The 18,603-nt window shown below is 40.1% G+C and overlaps 1 protein-coding gene across 1 annotated transcript in view; it reads right to left on the bottom strand.

Moving 5' to 3' along the window:
* Nucleotides 1-18,133, bottom strand: part of STYK1 (serine/threonine/tyrosine kinase 1) — a 56,116-nt gene extending 37,983 nt beyond the window's left edge. The window contains exon 1 of the mRNA XM_017892039.1: nucleotides 18,027-18,133. The gene's annotated coding sequence lies outside the window, so the exon portion shown is untranslated. The remainder of the gene's footprint in view (nucleotides 1-18,026) is intronic.
* Nucleotides 18,134-18,603: the final 470 nt, after the last annotated feature.

Below are 18,603 nucleotides of genomic sequence, written 5' to 3' on the forward strand. Positions count from 1 at the left end.
CCACATGGAATTGTAAGTCCATTAAAGCTCTTCTTTTGTAAATCGTCGAGTACTCAGGTTTGTCTTTATCAGCAGCGTGAAAATGGATGAATACAGGGCCGGGCGCAGTGGCTCACGTCTGTAATCCCAGCACTTTGGGAGGCCAAGGAGGGCGGATCATGAGGTCAGGAGATAGAGACGATCTGGCTAACATGGTGAAATCCGTCTCTACTAAGAATACAAAAAATTGGGCGAGGTGGTGGGCGCCTGTAGTCCCAGCTACTCGGGAGGCTTAGGCAGGAGAATGGTGTGAACCTGGGAGGCGGAACTTGGAGTGAGCCAAGATCACATCACTGCACTCCAGCCTGGGCAACTCTGTCTCAAAAAAAAAAAAAAAAAAAAAAAAAAAAAAAAAAAAAAAAAAAAAAATGGATGAATACAATTACTTTTCTCCATTTTGTCTTCTTGCCACTCTTGATATACATGAGGTGATCTAAAACAATTTCTAACAGCCTGGGAGTCCTTGGGGAAAGCAGAGGAGTTGCCACAGATCCTGTTTTGGAAAAAAGCTTCTGTTTTCCTTATGAAACCACTGGAATTGAAAGGGGATAAATAAATCCCTCTCAAAATCGAATGCTGTGTTTCATTTTGTATTGTGTTATCTGATGGTTTTGACTTTTGTGGGTATCAGAAATTACTTCTCATTATGAGAGAGCTTTGGTTTGTAATAACTAGGAAACATACTTTTAGGGATGGCTAACGGAAGTTATGGGGGGAGGATACTCGGCTCTTTGCATGTTTGGATCAGAGAAGTATACTCTTGGCCACCTGGAAGATATGGAAGTGTCCCCATTGCCACACTGAGAGATAAGAGTCCCAAAGGATGTGGACTGATTTCCTCTTTTTGGAGATTCAACATCTGGTATAAAAATGGGACCCTTAATTTTTTTAAATCTGTTTTGCCTTCCAGCTATGCCTGCCTGTTAGGCTCTAGAAATTACATGCTTTCCTGACCCTCTTCCTCAAAGGGCTCCTCCCTGAAGCCAGTAATTCAATTAAGAAACTTAAAACTGGCAAATGAAAATCTTACAACTACTGGATCTTCTGTCTGTTGTGTATTTGTATGTGTTGTATGTGTAATGTTTATATATGAAAGAGCTCTGATTAATTGGTTTAAAAATAATAAGCACTTAAATCAAATATTTTGTCAGAAAATAAAACTGTAAGGCTTTTAGTTCATGTAACTTTAGTAAGCTTTGGGAAATAAAGACAGTTTTAAAGATTATTGGTAAAATAAAACGTCTTCCAAACTTACATATTTGGTCTAAATTAGGCAGATAAGATATTAGATTTACTAAATGCTTTAAGGTCATAAACTGCTTATTTGACTTCTGAAAATTGTTTGGTGTACCTGCTTTAGAGACATTAGATTCTAGATAAGGCCTGGGGATATGTACAATTCACCATGCCCCCTGGCTATGCTGGAGAGAATCAGATCTTATCTTGTACTTCTGTCTGGTGTCCTAAGCTTCACACCTAGTACCTAATTAAAATGACTTACCAGGTTTTTCACCAAAAATAAAAGTTGCTAAGAGTTAACATTGTAACATATAATTGAGACAACCGGAAAACAGTTTTTTTTTTTGTTTTGTTTTGAGACGGAGTCTTGCTCTGTCGCCCGGGCTGGAGTGCAGTGGCCGGTTCTCAGCTCACTGCAAGCTCCGCCTCCCGGGTTTATGCCATTCTCCTGCCTCAGCCTCTGAGTAGCTGGGACTACAGGCGCCCGCCACCTCGCCTGGCTAGTTTTTTGTATTTTTTAGTAGAGACGGGGTTTCACCGTGTTAGCCAGGATGTTCTCAATCTCCTGACCTCGTGATCCGCCCGTCTCGGCCTCCCAAAGTGCTGGGATTACAGGCTTGAGCCACCGCGCCCGGCGAAAAACAGTTTTAACATGCAAGGTGTGTAAGGAAAGTGAAATGTGTTTTTGGTAAAAGATTATAAGAAGGCATGGGAATGTGAATATTTTAGCCTGGTTTAGAAGGCTAAGGGGTTGTAAGTATTCTTTATCCTGAAAGTTTGAGCAAATTGTGGAAGATCTGTGAAAAATTAATCTTGTGAAGGAAATTCTGTGTGAACATATTGGCTAAAGTTAAAGGGGTCTTATTCAGTTTTTATGTAAATTGAACATTGGAATAAAAGCACAACAGGGTGTTCTTAGAGCACTGATCTGCTCCTTTTAAAGAGTTTAAAAAGGCTTATGGGAATCTTACCTTTTGGTGTAACTGCTTAAGATTGAATAGATTTGTCTATAAGGTTTTATTAAGAATTGGGATTGATATTAACAGTACACTAATGCAAAGGGTAAAATCTGGCTTTCTCTCTTGAATAAGATTTTGTGTAATATTTTAAAATGAAACTCTGTTTGCCTTTTGACTAAACTATAAGAAAAAGACAGGAAGGAAAAGAGGCATTGTGTGGAAAGCTGTCTTCCCTGTATTAATAAGTAAAGTTTTTTGTCTTTTTAAAATTTTTGAGTTATCATTTTGGCTAAATGAATGACTTATGGTGACCTGAGATTCTATGTTTGTAACATCAAGTGCTTAAACCTTCGATATTTGACAAACTTTCTAAAATCAAATGATTAATTATGTCTTTTTCTGACCTAATTAATCTTTTCATATTAGGTCCCCTAAAGTCCAGAAGAGCCGTATTTGGCTTAATGTGGTATAGAAATCTATAGAAATCATACAGGAAGCATTATAAAATATAAAATTATGTTTGACTTTCTTTGGGCTGTATTTGAATAAATATGTTCTTGGTTATGTGTTCCAAAATTATGGGAAGCTCCTATAATTCTAATATAACTTAGTGTATTGTTAGTAATTATAATTGTTACGTAATATTATTGTGTGCCATAGAGGTAACCACATTTCCTTGTCAATCATGTCTGACTGTGACTGCCCTAAGACTTTTTGTCATTCACAGACAACTGTTGTCTTGTTTTGATCCTCTTTTAAAGGTGCCTTATAATCAGCAATAGGACTTTGACAGGTGCTCTTGAATGCAGGTTTCTAATAACTTTGGAGATTGTGACATTAGGATAGAGGAGAAAACTTTCATGATTCTCATGGAGAGCTGAAATGTTCATGAATATCAAACAGAACAGGAGTTAACTGCATGGATTGAACTAATGAGGAATGACTGAAATAATCATTTTGTGACTTTTTGCTTAAAACATTGCTAATTCTTTGCTTTGTTTTTCAGAGTAGAGAAAATCTTTGAGTTTTCTATAGCTTGTGGCAATACTCCTGTAAACAAAATTTTAGAGCATATTTCTCTCTGATTTCTCCAGAATTTGGAAACTATTTGTGAGTATGCTTAATTTACGGCAATATAGTTATTTGCATAAGTGAAAAAGAATGCTTTCTTTTGCAACAGGATACAATTGAATAAACTTTTTATTACCAAGTCTTTGACTGGAATAGCGTGCTCTCCTTTAAGGAATTAAACTTGACTTATACAGCCAATAAAAGCTCCTTGGGAAAACTGGCCACATACCTCGTCTATGCAGTCCCTGTACAGGGTTCCTGATCTCTGGTAAGTGAAGAATGTCATTTTCTGATGGGCCCAGGAGCCCCAAGTTATCTTGGGACCTCAAGAGGAGGGGAATTTATCCAACTCATAGGTATTTTATGGTACAAAACCGTGGCTGAGCTCAAGGAGTTTTAAAAACTCTTAACTGAAATTCCCGATGGAATAAAGTTTCATCAGAGATAATTTAAAAGAACCTATGTGAAAAATAATTATTCTTGCTGAACTTCATATAAATAATCAGGCCAAGTATAAGACTAAAGCTTATTTTTGCAAACAAATTAGTTCTATTATGATTTGTCTTTAGTCAAAATGAGGAGATAGAAAAACTATGTTTCAAGAACTATGGTACACCTGTTGTTAGATTCTAGTTCCATCAGCTTTTAGTTTTTTTCTGCAATTTAGACTGACCCTGCTTATTCCTGTGAATCAACCAGTGATCTCTGACTGCAGCTCAGAAGAAACAAGATGGATGGGTAATATAAAAATCTGGATTAGTATTCCAATTCTGGGTAAGTACTGGAATCAGTTAGTGACCCCATATCATCTTGGTTCCAACAGTTGCTCACTTCACAAAAATCTTGTTAGTTTACTTAGGATAATTTTGTTTATTTTGCTCTACTCTTGTAGAATATATTGCTTTTGTACCCTTTGTGTAGGAATGCAGTATAAGCTTACTGATTGTTTTCTTAAATTGAACACTTATTAATATTCCAGATATTACCTTTTGTGGGAAATCAAGAGTTATGAATGACCATCTGCATATTGATGCTTTCTGACTGAGCTTCTATCTACCCTAAATACAAAAGACACTGATAGTTAGGCAGCAATATCATTGCCACTATTCAGCCTGAAGAAGTTACAGAAGATGGATCTTCATCCCTCTACAACCCTTAGGATTAAGGGTCCCCTCGTAAAGGAGAGGAGAGAAATATATTAGAGGCATTTGAACCAGAGCAGCTCCATCTTGAATAGGGATGGGGTAAAATGAGGCTGAGACCTACTGGGCTGCATTCGCAGGAGTTTAGGCATTCTTAGTTATAGAGTGAGATGGGAGGTCAGCCCAAGATACAGGTCACAAGATACGGAATGTGGTAAAGAAGCCAGCCAAAACCCACCTAAACCAAGATGGCCACAAAAGTGACCTCTGGTGGTCCTCATTGCTTATTATACACTAATTATAATGTATTAGCATGCTAAGAGACACTCCCACCAGTGTCAAGACAGTTTACAAATGTCATGGCAACATCAGGAAGTTACCCTATATGGTCTAAAAAGGGGGAACCCTCAGTTCTGGGATTTGCCCATCCCTTTCCCAGAAAACTCATGAATAGTCCACCGCTTGCTTAGCATATAATCAAGAAATAACGGTAAGTATACTCAGTCAAGTAGCCCACACCACTGCTCTGCCTATGGAGAGCATTTCTTTATTCTTTTACTTTCTTAGTAAACTTACTTTCACTTTACTCTATGGACTCGCCCTGAATTTTGTCTTGAGCAAAGTCCAAGAACCCTCTGTTAGGATCTGGATTGGAACCCCTTTCCGGTAACAGTCTGACCTTTACTTTTTGAAATGAAATACTAAAACTGTCTCAAGAAAAAAGTAATCTTCAAATCAGAACAGGAGGAGAAACATCATGAGTTTATGACCAAAATTCCAGAGGAAAATCCTGAAAAATTTTTTGCCTAATTTTTATTTACATTAAACAACAAGTATATATTAAGTATTGTTAACCATTCCTTGCTAGTCCCCATCTGTCTCCTCTAACATATTTTTGGACCTTTTCCCAGGATCCAAGTAAGAAGGCAAAATTTAGATGTTATATTCTCGATCCATATCATCGCCTCCTCCTCTTGGACAAAACCCAGACTCTTTTCACACATCGGCATGGAGCAGAGTCCAGCCAATAAACGGAGTGAAGCAATCTGCTTTGGAATCCACCCTGCTCTGCTCTTCCTTAACTGACATTTGTGTTTTACACAAACTTCCTCGATACTGGTTTTGATTCCCACTATTACCTAGTACAGTTTATTGCACGTGGTTATAACAGCAAACATTTGTACTGTGGTAGTCGTGTGTTAGGCACTCTTCCAAGCACTTCACAAATATTTAGTCATTTAATTCTACCAGATGAAGAAACTGGGGCACAGAGAGGTTAAGTAAGTTGCTCCAGATCACACAGCTAGTAAGCACTGAAGATGGATTCCAACCCAGATCATTTGGCTTTAGAATCCATGTTCTTAAAATCTGTCCTATACTGTTTCTCCAGTAAATTCTCAAAAACTAGTATTTTTTTTGTAAAATTAGAATTATCTTTAATATTACTTGTTTTTTAAATTGAGATATAATTCATATACCATAACATTTACCCTTTTAATGTGTGCAATTTAGTGGTTTTATTATAGTCACAAAAGTATGCAACCATCACCACTATCTTATTTTAGAATATTTCCATTACCCCAGAAAGAAACTCCTACCCAATAGCAGTCATACCCTACTGCTCCCTTCCCCAGCCCTGGGGATTCATGAATTATTTTCTGTCTTTATGGATTCGCCTATTCAGGACATTTCATATAAATCGACTCATACAGTATGTGGACTTTTGTAACTGGCTGGCTTCTTTTGCTTGCAAATGTTTTCAAAGATGATCCATGTTGTAGCATGAAAGAGTACTTCATTCCTTTTTGAGGCTAAATAATACTGCATTGTATGGATATACACAGAGATTTTGTTTAGCCATTTATCAGTGGGTGGGCATTTGGATAGTTTTCACTTTTTCACATTTATATAAAATGCTGCTGTGGACATTCACATACAAGTTTCTGTGTGGACATGTTTACATTTTTCTTTGGTATATATGTAGGAGTGAAATTGTTGACATGGTAACTCTATGTTTAAATTTTGAGCAACTGACAACTGTCTTTTAAAGTGACTGCATCACTTTATACTCCCACCAGTAATTTATAAGGAGTCCACTGTCTCCACATCCTTAACAAACACTTCTTGCTTTTTGTCTTTCTTACTGTAACCCAAATAGTTGGTGTGAAATGATATCTCATTGTGGTTTTGATTTGCATTTTGATGCTGAACATTTCTCATATGCTCCTTGGCCATTTGTATATCTTCTTTGAAGAAATGTACATTCAACTCCTTTACCATTTTTTTTGGTTGGACAATTTGTCTTTTTATTGTATAAGTACCCAGTACATGTTCCAGAAACTAAACCCTTATTAGATATATCACGTGCAATATTTTCTTCCATGCTGTTATGCTGTCTTTTCACTGTTGATAATGTCCTTTGGAGCATAATAGTTTCTAATTTTGACAATTTTGTGTTTGATTGCTAGTGCTTTTGATGTGTGTTTAAGAAACCATTGCCAGGCCGGGCGCGGTGGCTCAAGCCTGTAATCCCAGCACTTTGGGAGGCCGACATGGGTGGATCAGGAGGGCAGGAGATCGAGACCATCCTGGCAGACACGGTGAAACCCCGTCTCTACTAAAAAATACAAAAAAACTAGCCGGGCGAGGTGGCGGCGCCTGTAGTCCCAGCTACTCGGGAGGCTGAGGCAGGAGAATGGAGTGAACCCTGGAGGCGGAACTTGCAGTGAGCCGAGATCGTGCCACTGCACTCCAGCCTAGGCGATAGAGCGAGACTCCGTCTCAAAAAAAAAAAAAAAAAAAAAAAAAGAACCATTGCCTAACCAATATCACAAAGATTTACACTTACGTTTTTCCTAATAATTTCATAGTTTTAGTTCTTACATTCAGGCCTTTGGTTCATTTTGAATTAGAGGTAAAGGTCCAACTTCATTCTTTTGCATGTGAATATCCAGTTGTCCCAGCACAATTTGTTAAAAACACTCGTTTTCTGCTCTTTATTATTATTAAAGATAGTCTTTTTCAGGCTTATTATTATTAGAGAAAATGTCTCCCTTTGTCCCCCAGGCTGGAGTGCAATGGTGTGATCAGAGCTCATTGCAGCCTCAAGCTCTGGACTCAAGGGATTCCCTCTGCCTCAGCCTCGCAAGTAGCTGGGATTACAGGCGCGTGCCACAGCACGCAGCCCACGCAGTCTTGATTACTGTAGATTTGTCATAAGTTTTAATATCATTAAGTGTGGCTGGGCGCGGTGGCTCACCCCTGTAATCCCAGCATTTTGGGAGGGCGAGGCGGGCGGATCACGAGGTCAGGAGATCCAGACCACAGTGAAACCCCATCTCTACTAAAAATACAGAATGAGCGGGGCACAGTGGCGGGCGCCTGTAGTCCCAGCTACTCGGGAGGCTGAAGCAGGAGAATGGCGTGAACCCGGGAGGCAGAGCTTGCAGTGAGCTGAGATTGCGCCACCGCGCTCCATATTCGGTTACTGAGTGAAAACAAACCTGGTGACAGAGTCTCAAAAAAAAAAAAAAAAAAAAAATAAAAAAAAAAAAAAAAAAAAAAATCACTGGTGTGATTCCTCCGAACTTTGTTCTTTTTCAAGACGTTTTTGGCTATTCTGAGTCCCTTGGTGTTCTCATAAATTTTAGAATCACTTTGACCATTTCGGAAACAAAACAAAACAAAACAAAACGGGTGGAATTTTGATAGCGATGATGTTGAGTATGTAGATCAGTTTGGGGAGTACCACTATCTTAACAGTATGAAGTCATCCCATTGAAGAAAACAATATGTCTTTCCATTCATTTAGGTCTTCTTTAGCTTCTTTCATGGATATTTGGGATATTTTGCAGTTTTTCGTATACAAGTAACATTTGTTGATAATAAACTTTATAGTTCCATGGCCTCTAAAGGTTAAATCAGAATTTGTGTGCGATTTGGTGAGACCACAGAATGTTCTGTTTCTGGAAGAATCTGTTCTAGGACAGGTCGGGCGACAAATGCCTCCCAGAGACTGGCCAGAAACGCATTCTATGTGAAGTAGCATGGTGTAATACAGTGCCACTATTGATCCTTCTCATACCTGGGATAAGTAGACAGACTATAGGGCACTACATTCTATAGTTGTCTTGATGTCAGAACCCAGCTCATTTTCCCCTGAGAGCCCACAGGGGATGATCTAAATTTCTCAGGTTGTCATGAATTGCAGGGACGAGAGACTGTGTCCAAAGAATCTGCATCCCTAACTTCCTATTAACATAACTACTTCTATCCATCCTCCTACAGAGACCACCGCTCCCTAGGCACCAAAAATATGTCTGATTGAGATTTAAGTAAAAGCCCAGAAAGATGCAGCCCCCAATATCCCTGCTAAACCCTAAACTCAGGTGTAAAGATGCTAGTACATCTAGCACAGAACAGAGAGTTCTATGCCAAGGATCAATGAACTTCTTTTTGTGAGCAATCTATCTCACACACTATCTGAATATTTATAAACCCACAACCTGTCACTAGTTATGTCTTGTTGATACTGTCAAATTTGTGTTGTCCGTCTGTTTGTAGATATCCTAAGGTCACACTTTTACGACCTTAGTTCAAGTGAGCCTGACTCTATTTCCTAGTAAATGTTAACGAATTAAGAATAATTCATTTTAATGTTAGCCCCCCAAAAAAGGAGACCTACAAAAAATGATTTTGGTGTGGGAGGGGAGATTATAATTGTAGTTTTAAATCACATTTGGTTTACCTACATTTCTTTTTTTCTAATGCTGTAAAACTGGAGTATTTTCAAAATTATTTTGTAATAGAAAACCATTTCACAATAATTCATGGATATTTTACCAACTTCATATTGCATGTGGAAACTAAGTTTAAGTGAAAAGGTGACTTGCATAAGTCAGAAAATGAATCAGAGATCTAATCAGATGTGGGACCTTCCAATCATGAATCCATTATTAGACTGTCTCTAAGTATGAAACATGGGTGAGGAAAAGAGACAGAGAGTGAAATCAAGGTCATTTGGGGTTATGGGAACCACCTGGGCTTCAAGAAAGACTGCAAACACAGCAGGTTCAATTCTCAGTGTCAGAAAGCCATGCCGTTCACACACTGTAAATGAGGTAACCATCCCATACCCTCTGTACCACTATAATCACACCTCCCTGTTACAGAAACAAAAAACATAAGAACAGCAACTCTGTTGTCTCTTTCTTGATCTCTTTGACAAATACACTATGAAATACAGCAGATGCTTCACAAATGCCAAAGAATGCCCTATGTGTACAATAACAAGGGTGCTTTGAAAGCAACAACAAAAACCTAACTTCCAAATTTACTGGTGGGGGAACTAAGGTACAGAGTTCAGATACCTCCCAATAGTTAATTAGCACCTAAGCATTGTATGTTGGCATCTCTATCTGGTGCTCTTCCTGCTACAATTTCCCACCCTTCATACGGCTGACTGGATATTCCATCTATTTTTTTCAGTTGAGTTTTGTAGGGATGAGACTGAGGAAGAAGACGCTGGCCCTTGCAATTCACAATATGCATACACTTTCATAGTTTCTTCTGGGCCTTTGGGATGCACATGTATCCAGACTAGCCTCTGCCAATCTCTACCAGATACATGAAGGCTACAATATTTATATCTCAGTTGTGTTTTCATTGATGGGGCTTTAAGAATATTCTAATTAATACTCTGCTTCTTTTTTCTTCCTCAGCCAAAACTCGCTCTGACTTATACTGAGATATCAGCCCCAAGGAAAGTTAAAGGAGTCAGGCCTTGAGCACTGTGAGGAAAGACCACAAAAGTAGGAGTCAGGGAAGCCATGTGGTTTCACATCAGATGGGCTGGATTTGTGGAATTGGAGAATAAGTCTTATAGAATAAATGTGACCACAAGGAGGTCAGTATCAATTTTCAGCATTCCAGTTTCCTCTCTCCTCATTCCTTGAATCATAAGCCAAACCTGTTCATTCTACTACTAAAACAAGTCCTTTCTTGCTATTATAGCTTCTAACTGGCCAGAAGTGGTACTAAATTTGGGCCCAGGATGAAGAGGTGTCAAAGAGCTGCAGCCTTCACTTCTCAAGCTCAAGTGATCCTCCCATCTTAACCTCCCCAGTAGCTGGGACTACAGGCGTCCACCACCACGTCCAGCTAATTTTTGTAGGTGAGGGTCAACCAGGAGCTTTTCCTATCTAGGTGAAGCCAGCCTGATCTGACTTAACCGAGACTTTGGAGAAGTTGATTCTAAGCCTTTTTTCACTGACACAAACTAGGGGTGACTTGACATACAATTGGTCCTGGTAGCTGACTATTGTCAGAAAAAAAAGTACTTGAGATCAACTTCTCTAAACATCAAATTAGCACCTTTGGCAAGTATTTTTCACCACTTATTTGGTAGCATAATATGAATATAAAGTAATCCTGTCTCCTAAAGTTGTCTAACACAAACCCTGCATTCATCTCCCACAACACAGTACATCTGGTTAAATCATTCAATGTCTGAGTGTGCAACTAAAACCAATCATTTCAAGGCTTTTTCCAGAAAGGCATCTGACTTCATATGTGGATATTACATGTTGATATGGTTTGGCTCTATGTCTTCACCCAGATCTCATCTCAAATTGTAATCCCCATAATCCCCCCATGTCCAGGGAAGGACCCGGTGGGGGGTGATTGGATCATGGGGGTGGTTTCCCCCATGCTGTTCTCGTGATAGTGAATAAGTTCTCACGAGATCTGATGGTTTTATAAGGGGTTCTTCCCCCTTTGCTTCCTTCACATGCTTTCTCTCGCCTGCCACCTCTTCTGTAAGAGGTGTAAGACGTGCCTGCTTCCTCTTCTGCCATGGTTATAAGTTTCCTGAGGCCTCCCCAGCCATGAGGAACTATGAGTCAATTAAACCTCTTTTCTTTATAAATTACCCAGTCTTGGCTAATTTATAGCAGTGTGAGAAAGGACTAATACACATGTATATTACTGTGATTTTTCTATAACCACAATGTATAGTTTGAAATACATTTTTTTTGCCTTAAACCTTTGGCATCCACTACTGTGTCCTTACTAGAATTCTAACTTAGCCTAGAATTATATACATATAATACTTTTAATTTAGATCAATATTCTAAAACTACCATATTTCTATATATTGTTATCTAACAATTTTTGAAAATACCCTTAAATGTATAAAGATGCGGCTAGTTATTGAGGTTATAAAAGGTTAACAGCTACAGAGGAAAAAAACTAAAGCAGGTTTCCTTTTCATTTTTTATTTTGGCCAGTAATTTAAAGCATAAAAGTATAAATTTTGGGTCATAAAAGTTAAAACACTACCTTTGATTTGCTCTGACCATGGCAACTGTTAAGAATTAGCGGTCAGCTGGCCTCCACGGCTCACTTCTGCAATCCTAGCATTTTGGAAGATGAAGGCATGAGGATCACTTGAGGCCAGGAGTTCCAGGCCAGCCTGGTTAGCCAGGCTCTTCAGCAAGACCCTGTCTCTTAAAAAAAAAAAAAAAAAAAATACAAAAATTAGCTGGACGTGGTGGTGCACGCCTGTAGTCCCAGCTGCTGGGGAAGTTGAGATGGGAGGATCACCTGAGTCTGAGAGGTCAAGGCTGCAGCAAGCTGTGATCATCCCACTGCCCTCCAGCCTGGGCAACAGAGTGAGACTCCGTCTCAAAAAACAAAACAAAACAAATTAACTGTCGATATTCCTTGTTGTCACTATGCCAAGAAGGGTTATTGTGAAAGAGAAATATGAGAAAACTGATTGAGATGGCTTTCAGGGAAGCACATAATACTCAGAAGCTTGGATACGACCTAGACTGCTGGGGGCTAAGGAAAGAGTGATCATCAGGAAATGTTCATGTTTCCTGAAGACTCACCCTTAGGAGGTAGTACTCACAATGTGATAGGGCTGGACTCTAACGGCCCAATTCAGCAGAAGGTATAGGGAGGAAAAGCTAGTGAGGAAGGCCACCTGGGCTGAGGAGGGTTCTGCAGGAAATGAGGTCTTAAGCCAACGGATGGATAGAAACCCCTTACTCCATCCTCATTATCCTTTCCCTATCCAGAAGTTACCGTCTCCTCTAAACTCTAAACTATCTTATTATTATTCTGGTTAGAAATCTCAAAGAAATTCTGCAAAGTTCAAAAATAAAAGACTTCTTTTTTTTTTTTTAACCTGGAAGAATCTCCAGCAATTTCCCAGTCAACCTCTACCCTTCATTTTTAAAAGGAATAAAAATAATAATCAAACAACTAAGGACCCCTGAGGTAGACGCCTTGTAGTTTGCTCACAAAGACAGAGCTTAAAACAGATTTCAGGTCCCCTGGACTGAGAGAGGACTCTATCCACTCTACACTGATGTCTGTGTAATTAGTTGCTGCTGCTGCTGCTTCTACTTCTTCTTCTTTTTTTTTTTTTTTTTTTTTTTTTTTTTTTTTTTTTTTTTTTTTTTGACAGAGTTTCACTCTTGTTGCCTAGGCTGGAGTGCAGTGCAGTGGCACGATCTCAGCTTACTGCAACCTCCGCCTCCCGGGTTCAAGCTAATCTCCTGCCTCAGGCTCCCGCGTAGCTGGGATTACAGGCAGCTGCCACCATGCCTGGCTAATTTTTTTTTTTTTTTTTTTTTGTATATTTAGTAGAGATGGGGTTTCACTATGTTGGCAAAGCTGCTCTCAAACTCCTGACCTCAGGTGATCCGCCCGCCTCAGCCTCCCAAAGTGCTGGGATTACAGGCGTGAGCCACTGCACCCCACCGGCCATAATTAGCTTCTTTACCTTCGTGCATATTCATTCCCTTCTACTTTCACTTTCTCCAGTTAGAAACTATGCCAAGACATGATATGCTAATACCCAACCTCCTTATTCAGTACTTAACCAGTTTGCCTATTATTATCTGTTTCTTCCCAACAAGACTGTAATTTCCTGGAGAGCACAGGCAGCTTCTTTAGGTCCCTCATTAGCACAGGCCAGAAGTAGGCACAGAACACTAGCTACATCTAAATTCAGAAAACATGTTGGAGAACTGGAGACTGGCTGAGCCTGGGCTGGTGGGGAGGACAAAAATGAAGTGGCAAAGTAAGAAGAAAAAGCATGAAATAGAGAATAAAAATTTAGGGACCAGCTATTTTGTTCACTGGTGTATCCCTAGCACCAAGAGTAGTGTCTGGCATATATCGGAATTCATATGATTGTTGAATAAATAAGTAGCTAATTCATCTATGAAAATAGCATTGGTTCTGCAAGAAATTTTATAGAAAATAACCTATAGAAACTAATGACGCATAAAGAATTTAACTACAATACTAAAAGTACAAGGGGAATGGGGAGTAGTTTTAACAGTATATATAGCAAGCAAGTCCATGGTACCCAGGTTTCTGCTCAATAGGGACACATTTTTTGTTCCATCATTAAGCAGGTTGTTTTTCTTCAGATAAAATATTTAAAGTTCTTTGCTATCTATAAACAGCAGGCAAAACATCGAGCCTTCAGAATAAAAATAAGATAATATACTCAATAAAGAACACCACATACAAAAATCAACTCAAAATGGATTAAAGACTTAAATGTAAGATCTGACACTAAAAGTACTAGAAGAGAACATAGAGAAAAGCTCCATCATATTAGGATAGGTGAGGTTTTTTTGGACGTAAATCCAAAAGCACAGGCAACAAAAGCAAAAATGGACAAATGGGGTTACATCAAACTAAAAAATGTCTGCACAACCAAGGAAAAAATCAACAGAGTGAAGAGATAACCCATGGAATGGGAGAAACATCTGAGAAGTGATTAATGTCTGGTAAGTGATTAATATCCAAAATACATAGGGAACTAAAACAATAGGCGGAAAACAAATAACCGCATTAAAAATGAACAAAGGACCTGAATAGACATTTCTCAAAAGAAGACACACAAATGACCAACACATACGTGAAAAAATGTTCAACATTACTGATCATCAGGGAAAATGTAAGTTAAAACTACAATGAGCTATTACCTCATACCTGTTAGAATGGCTATTATCGAAAAAATGAAAAATAAGTGTTGGAGAGGATATAGGGAAAGGGGAATGTTTGCACACTGTTGGTGGGAATGTAAATTAGTACAACCATTAGGGAAAACAGTAGGAAAGTTCCTCAAAAAATTAAAAGTAAACTACTGTATGATCCAGCAATCCCACTATTGGGTATACATCCAATAGTGATTTGACTTTTGTATATGGTGTTCTTTATTGAGTACATTATCTTACTTTTATTCTGAAGGCTCAATGTTTTGCCTTCTGTGTATAGATAGCAAGAAAATGAAATCAGTGTGTCTGATTTCAGACATACTGCTGTCTGCCCGCCATGTTTATTGCAGCATTGTTCACAATAGCCAAAAGATGGAATCAATGTAAATGTCCATCAATGGATAAACGAATAAAGTATAAATACATATAGTATAAACACAATGAAATATTATTCAGCCTTTTGAAAAATGGAAATTGACAACATGGATGAACCCAGGAGACATTATGTTAAGTGAAATAAACTAGGCAGAAAGAGAGAAATATCCCATGATCTCACTTATATGTAGAATCTAAAAAAGTTGAACTCATAAAAGTAGAGAATAGAAAGGTGGTTACCAGAGGTTGGGGGAATTAGAGGGGTTGGAAAGATGTCAGAGGATATGAAAGGATTCTTCCTAACAAGGAGGAATAAGCTCAAGAGATCTACTTACAACATGGTGGCTATAGTTAATAACTATGTATTGTATTCTTGAAAATTGCTAAGAGAGTAGATGTTAAGTGTTCTCACCACAAAAATATGTGAAATAATACTATGTTAATTAGCTTAATTTGACCATTCCACAATATATACATATTTCAAAACAACATATATATGATAAATATATATATAATTTTAATTTTTTAAAATTAAACAAATTTTAAATATACATATAATAAAAATAAAGAATACCCAGTTGGGAAAGCTCAGGTATAGTAGGCAGAATAATGGCTTCCCAAAGATGTCCATGTCCTAATCTCCAGAACCTATGAATATGTTGATTTTTAATAGCGTTGAAATAGCGAAGGGGAATTAAGGTTACAGATGGAATGAATCAACTGACCTTAAAATAGAAAGAATACCCTGGAATACTCAGTGAGTTCAGTGCAGTTACAAGAATCCTTAAGTGTGAGAAAGGCAAAAGTGTGAGCGTCAGCATGAGAAGACATGAGAAACACTCGACCGGCCATTCCTGGTTTTGAAGATGGAGGAAGGGGCCATGAGCCAAGTATTGTAAGCAGCCTCTAGAGACTGGAGGAGACAAGGAAATTGATTCTCCCTTAGAACCTCCAAAAGGAACCATCCATCTGGAGACGTACCCATCCATTTTTACTTCTGACCTCCAGAACTGTAAGATAAAACTTTATGTTGTGTTAAGCCACCACCTTTGTGGTAATCTGTTACAGCGGCAACAGGAAATGTATAAACTCAGGTTAAAAGAAAACAGAGCTGCAGAATCACATAACTCCTGGCAGAACTTCGGAGCACGTGTTGGTTGGGACTGGTTGTGAGGGTTTGGGAAAGGTGGGAATTAGTTTCTGCCAGAGACAACTGAAATAGATGCAATGCTCAACTAACTTGTGCATGATTAAAGACTTTAGTTGTTAATGGGTTGAACTGTAAACCCTCCCAAAATTAATATGCTGACATTCTTACCTCCAGAACTCATAATGTAACTTTATTGGGAGATGATAGTACAGAGATAATCAATTAAAATAAGGTAATTAGGATGGACCCTAATCCAATAAGACTAGTGTCCTTATAAAAAAGGGGAAATTCAGGGGCAGGGCACGGTGGCTCACGCCTGTAATCCCAGCACTTTGGGAGGCCGAGGCGGGCGGATCACGAGGTCAGGAGATGGAGACTATCCTGGCTAACACAGTGAAACCTCGTCTCTACCAAAAATACAAAAAAAAAATTAGCCGGGCGTGGTGGCGGGCGCCTATAGTCCCAGCTACTCCTGAGCTCAAACTCCTGAGCTCAGGGCGATCCACCCACCACCTCCTCCCAAAGTGGTGGGGTTACAGATGTGAGCCACTGTGCCCGCAGGCATTAGATCCTCATAGGAGCGTGAACCCTATTGTGAACAGCTCATGTGAGGGATATAGGTTGTGAACTCCTTATGAGAATCTAACGCCTGATGACGTGAGATGGAACAGTTTCATTCTGAAACCATCTCCCACCAACCTCATCCGACCCACCAACCTCATCCGCATCTATGAAAAAATTGTCTTGCACAAAATCAGTCCCTGGTACCTGGTGCCAAAAGCCATGTAGTTTGTAGTACGTTGTTACAGCAGCCCTAGCAAACGCATACAGTAATGGAGGCACTGAAAGAAAAAGCGTATGATTTTCATTGAAGAAATACTTCATGATGTCTCATTGAAAGACCTAGCTGCCGCCCAGCTAGCTGTCAGTGGAGACTCCGGTGTACTGAGGGGGAAAAACCGGGTAGAAAGCACAGAGTTCCGTTTCCAGGTGTATTTCAGTTGAGCTGTGCTGCACATTATAGTAACTCGACTCCTTTATTGCCACAACTACTTCCCACCCAGTGGCAAGGAAGTGTGGTCTCATAGGTATAAGAAACTCCAATGTGGAGAGGACTCATTACAGAAGGAAGCAACAATCGCATAAATGAAAGAAAGAAAGAAAGAAAGAAAGGGGACAAAGGGGGGATGAGGGGTTGATAGAGAAAAATGAAAGAGGGAAAAAGACGTTAAAAGAAAACAGAGGTGAAACCTCGTCTCCACTAAAATACAAAATATTAGCCGGGCGTGGTAGTGGGCGCCTGTAATCCCAGCTACTTGGGAGGCGGAGGCAGGATAATCGCTTGGACCTGGGAGGCGGAGGTTGCAGTGAGCCGAGATCGCGCCACTGCACTCCAGCGTGGGTGAGAGAGCAAGACTCCCTCCCCCATTCTCCCCACCCCCCAAAAAAGAAAGAAAGAAAACAGAGATTCAGTCAACAAGGGATAGCACATCACGCTGTACCCTTTTTAATCATGGTTATTGATATCTCATTTAAATATCGCAACAACCCTGGAAAGTAATTCCAGTATTTATGCTTTGCAGTTGAAGAAGCTGAAGCTGAAAGCAATGAGCCCATGGTCTGAAAGGCTATGCAGTCCTCTGACAAGTAATTCCTGTAAGTTCATTCTTTCCCTCCCCGTCTCCTGATGTCCCCTCTCCAGGAATAAACAGAGGTCCCCCATTCCTGGGTTTTCTCATGTTTCTCTCCGCACCAAATCTGCTGAGGCAGGTTTAGTCCCTTACCATATAAAAACACAGAAGCCAAACCCCACAAGATGCTTGTTCCGAAGAAACACAGGTTAATTCACTTGGTGATTTCTGTTTGTTCACATAAACACAAACAGCAGATCACAACCGTTCTGCTCCCAGCCTCTTCCCTTTTTCTCCCTCCCCAACTGCAAAGTCCACCCCCAGCTGCCTCGCCGCCATTCCCCTCCCACCTTCTTTACCTTCCCCGCCGCGCCAGCCCCCCATACCCCGTTCACTACCGTGTCCCTCCTGTGGTCACTCCGGTTTCAGGTGGGACCGGCCCAGTCAGAGGGGAAATAATGACCGGGTTGGGTAGGGCAAGGTGTGCCAGCCTCAAGGAAATGCTTTTCAGTCCCTCCTTCCCACTGCGGGGCGTGGCTGCCGGCAAAGGATGGAGCTCGGGCGGGCTCCCGCGAAGGGAAGTCTGCGGGCTCCGAGGTTTCCGGGACTCGCCACACGCGAGCCACAGGAAACCTCTGCTGAAACTGTAAAAGCTGGACTTGTTGCTGATCTATAGTGATCGTTAGATGCCAGGTATCACGGAGACTCCAGTCCAGGTGAAAACGGAGTCACGATACAGGGCAACAGCGCCACCTCACGGCCGGTCCCAAAGCAGCGGCCTCCATTGGCGCCTAAAAATAGTCAGGATTCACATTCAGGTGGATTATTCTGCGCCAGGAACGTTCTCCACCTGAAGGCTTTGCCGGGGTGTTCCAAGGTAATACTGACGGGCCGGGAGTGGTGGCTCACGCCTGTAATCCCAGAATTTTGAGAAGCCAAGGCGGGTGGATCACCTGTGGTCAGGAGATCGAGACC

The sequence above is a fragment of the Rhinopithecus bieti genome, unplaced genomic scaffold, assembly GCF_001698545.2.
Source record: "Rhinopithecus bieti isolate Rb0 unplaced genomic scaffold, ASM169854v2 scaffold_22452, whole genome shotgun sequence".
NCBI classification, from domain to species: Eukaryota; Metazoa; Chordata; class Mammalia; order Primates; family Cercopithecidae; genus Rhinopithecus; species Rhinopithecus bieti.